Raw genomic sequence first — 4,915 nt, 5'->3', positions numbered from 1 at the left:
ATATATATATATATATATATATATATATATATATATACACATATACACACATATACACTCATATACACACATATACATGGACGCCTAACTATCTCAATGGTCTGTGTATAACATGTTTTTATTAAAACCCTTATTAATCTCCAAGCACTCTAACGTTTCTGCTCCGTCTATTGATATGTCACACATTTTTGTTGTCTCTTGTATTCCTTTGTAGCACCACGTTACATTTCTGTGTGCTATCTTTCATCCATTAACCTCCCGTTATGAAACCCATTCACGCTTTTCTTTTTTGCTTCTTTTGTTTGTTATATATATATATTATTTTTTTTTTTACTGTTGTAGCATCTGTTCTTCCATGTTTGTTTTTTTTTTATCTTTTCTTTTATTCGACCCTTTCAGCATCTTACAATTCTTAAGTAGACTCTAATGTTCCTTAATGGCTTGCCTGACACGGCTGACACAAGTATTTTCCAATGTCATTTTCATATTCCTTCAGAAGCACAAAAAGTAAAAGAAAATAGTTATGACACGAACTGCAGATAAAGAAGGACTTGGTGGAAATTAACAGATGATATTGTCAGCAATAAAACGGGAATACGTGATTCGAAGACATAGTATTCAGCAACACGACGGTGGTAATAATAACTTCAAAAAAAATAATTTGTTACAAAATGACAGAAATTCTTGCGAATTGCTGAGTCGACTAAAAGAATTCATGTTCCATATATGGTTATTATGACCCAGGGAATAGGATACATAAACCTTGCCCTTCAGATTCGAACCCACAACGAAATATTGCATTGCATTCATTACTAAGGTTTTAATATTTCCTACGAAAAAGGTGGCGAACTGGCAGAAACGTTAGCACGCCAGGCGAAATATTTAGCGGTATTTCGTGGGCCATTACGTTCTGAGTTCAAGTTCCGCCGAGGTCAACTTTTCCTTTTATCCTTTCGGGGTCGATAAATTAAGTACCAGTTACGCATTGGGGTCGATATGATCGACTTAAATCTATTTGTGTGTCCTTGTGTGTCCCCTCTATCTCTAGCTCCTTTTGGGCAATAAAGAAATAAGAAACGTTAGAACGCTGGAAGAAACGCTTAGCGGTATTTCGTCTGTCTTTACGTTCCGAGTTCAAATTCCGCTGAGGTCGACTTTCGGGGTCGATAAATTAAGTACCAGTTGTATACTGGGTCGATCTAATCGACTGGCCCCCTCCACCAAAATTTCGGGCCTTGTACCTAGAGTAGAAAAGAAGATTTTTCACGAAAAAAATTTTTAAATCGATAAAAATATTATTGGTAACAATAATAAGAATCCTTTCTGATTTTGGAGCAAGGCATGAAAATTTGAGGGATGGGTATAGTTTCAAGGTTCCCAACAGTGGATCCCAGCCCTTTTATTTAAATGAGATCTCCAACGGACCCCTGTTAATATGCTTATCCTTATACGTATGAACTTCAATAATCTCGAACGCCAAAGAGCACTACCAGGTGGTACCTTTCTCTAATACGCTTTTTCCATTCTAGTGGAGTGAGATCAGAGCAAGCTTATCAACTTGGGGTCTATCCTAGCCCCATTCATCTATATTTCGACAAAGTAGAAATTTAAGTCATGGATGTAGGATACAGTCATACGAAAAATAACTGCCTACGCTTTCTGGATAAAAGAAGATATCAAGAAGATCTTCCCGATGGAGTCGACCAATAGCAAGATCATAACCTGGGCACTATATCATTTGTTCGACATAGCTCCACCAGTCAACAATGCTCGGGCATTGTACCATTTTGTTCAGGACCGTTGGTTATTCTGCGCGCATCTAGGGCAGGCCCGATTGACAACACTGCCATGACTGTAGAAGATAAAAATGGCACACCACACAAATCCTCCGCATGCACAAATTTTCCATTAAAATTGAATTTGGTCTTCCTGTGCTTATTTCCACTTCCAGAAAAGTTTCCTGGATTATTACACAGCGGTCTTCCATAACTATTCGTCGAACCTTCTCAGTCAGCTTCTCGTTTCGGCTGGTGGATATATCGCTTACATATAGAGGTATAGGTTCGAGTCCAACGCATACGGAAAAAAATTTTTCCCCTTCGAGGGCTTATACTAATTACTTTAGTCAATACACGGTGATCGCTTATGAAATATCATTATTATTAACAAAATTGTCACTCACCGTAGAAATCGCATATCTTTGTTTGCTTAAAAACAACACTGTGTATAGGTATATATATATATATATATATATATATATATATATATATATATATATATATATATATATATATATATATATATATATATATATATATATATGCATAAATGTACAGGCTGACAGCGCCAAGCAGTGATGTGTATAAATACGAACTTTGTCCCAGTACAAATATGATTGAGGGATATTCGATCGGGCCAGAAAGTCATTCACTCTATTTGTCATGGAGAAAATTTCTCACTCTAGACAAATAGGTTTAAATACAGCAAGTCAGCTCACAGATCCACCTAACGAGACTGTGAGATGCATGCATTTCTGAGTGGTTGCCTCCTCTTGAAGAACGGAGATTGAAAATGCAGAAGTTGCGAAGCGACATGATCGACAAGTCACTCTTATGATTTTCCCGTCATCGTTCCCCGTAACTTTTCATGAGCCGACAACCCTAAACAGTTATATGAACGCGACAATATGATTTAGTTTGTGACTAATGATGCGACAGTTTTTGAATGCACTGAAATATATAAAACATCATAGACTAATAATAATGATTACATATTGTAGTACAAGGCCAGCAGTTTTGAGGGAGCGGTAAGTCAATTACATCGACCCCAATACACAACTGGTATTTATTTTATCAACCCAGAGAGGATGAAAGGCAAAGACAACCTCAGTTGACTTTCATCTCAGATCGTAAAAATGGACGAAATGCCGCTAAGCATTTTGTCCGGTGTTCTAACAATTATGCCAACTCGCCGCCTTTCATATTAAATTTGAACATAACTTGAACATAACTTAAACGTTTCAAATACGTACTACGTCAGAACATGCATAAGCAATCCTACCTGTGTATATATAATTGAAATTCGTCATTGAGGTTTTAATAATTTTAATATCGAGTAACTCAGAGATGGGTTATAGACAATGTGTTTTCTTATTCTTCGTTGACCCTCTAGTCTGCTCCGTTTGAGAAAGTCTATGACCAAATGCTGGGAAACTGTGACAATTGCATTTTTTCTGTTTTTGCGATATGCTGTAATATCGTTTGAGGAATTGACTCAATTCTGTTTTTGTTAATTTAGATCTTTACTATGAAACTTAAAGAAAATGTCGCGGTAAATTCTAGCAAAGGGAGCGAACATCTGGAGATGAGTTCTTCGCTGGTCACATGATCGACAAGACTATCGGATGTTACACATGGCTGGACATACAGTGCTTTGCATCATTTTAACTTTTGAATGATATATATACTCAGCTAGTTAATCGGAAAGCCTACATTTCCCCCTGATCGGAGGACTAGTACTGTCGGATGGTTATCCATTTACAGCTCAGTGGACTGCGGCAACGTGAAATGAAGTGTTTTGCTCTAGAACACGACGCGCAGCTGGCTGGTCTGCGAATCGAAACCATGATCTTACGATCGCCAGTACCAACGTGCCTAAACTCTAGGCCACGCGCCTTCACATCTTTCACGACATGTGTTACATTAAGTTGACATATTTTAATTGAAATCCTATAGAATTAGTTGGGGCCAAACATTCGGATCGGGTTACAAGGGTAACACAGAGTACATGGGCATTCACCAAACACCTCTATTTCAAGCGCAAGTATCACCATTGTTTCGGCGTTGACTTAGTTTTAATGAGGCAGTCGGAACATAGAGACAATATAGTTCGTTCATGTTATGTTGCGTGTGTTTGCATGTATGTGTAACTGGCTATTTTTTTCTAATCATAAAAGTCTGTTTTGGCTTCGGCGTTTGTCACCAGAGCGGTCATGTTACTGTAATCCCATCTTGATTTCAAGTACTCAAAAAATACAATTTAGATTACTTATCACTTCTAAGTTCTCATGTCATTATTCCGATTTATTATGTTTCTCTGAACCAAATATCAAATCAAACGTAATTTTGTTCTTTTTTTTTCTGTGTGTTAGAAAAAAGAAATAAATAACAACAAAAATGAAGATAGTAGAAATAAAAAGATAAGACAAAACAAAAACCTATGCAAAATGGCAGCGGAATTTTCAAATCACTTGGACATTTAATCATATTACTATTTGTATTCATTCGTAGTTTCGACCGCCGGAAACATTTAATTTTCTCAAACATTATTTCGTTTGCTGCCTGGCCATTATTTGAAACCTTACAAACATTTAGTACAATACATCATCCAATAGATACAGGACACGTACATACAGACACACATATACATACGTAAATATATACACACACAAACACCCATAGACAGAGTTAAGTAAAATGTACATACGTGTGTGAGTGTGTTTGTCTGAGTGAAGGGGTGCTTGTGTGTTTGCGTGCCGTCTGTGTATGAATGGTGCGTCACCACCAATATACAGAAAGTTGCATGTGAGTATCCACTGTCTATTGATTTGCGTATTGTACTACACACACACACACACACACACACACACACACACACACACATATATATATATATATATATATATATATATATATGTATATATATACATATATATATACATATATGTATACACATATATGTGTATATACATATATATTATATATATACGTATATATGTATATGTATTTATATATGCACATACATATACACACACATATAAATATACATATGATAGATTGTATATTTATATATATGTACGTATGTATATATAAATATATACATATACATACATACACACACACACACACACACACAC

Source organism: Octopus bimaculoides, chromosome 11 (genome assembly GCF_001194135.2).
Source record: "Octopus bimaculoides isolate UCB-OBI-ISO-001 chromosome 11, ASM119413v2, whole genome shotgun sequence".
Lineage (NCBI taxonomy): Eukaryota > Metazoa > Mollusca > Cephalopoda > Octopoda > Octopodidae > Octopus > Octopus bimaculoides.
This window is presented reverse-complemented; position numbering follows the sequence as displayed.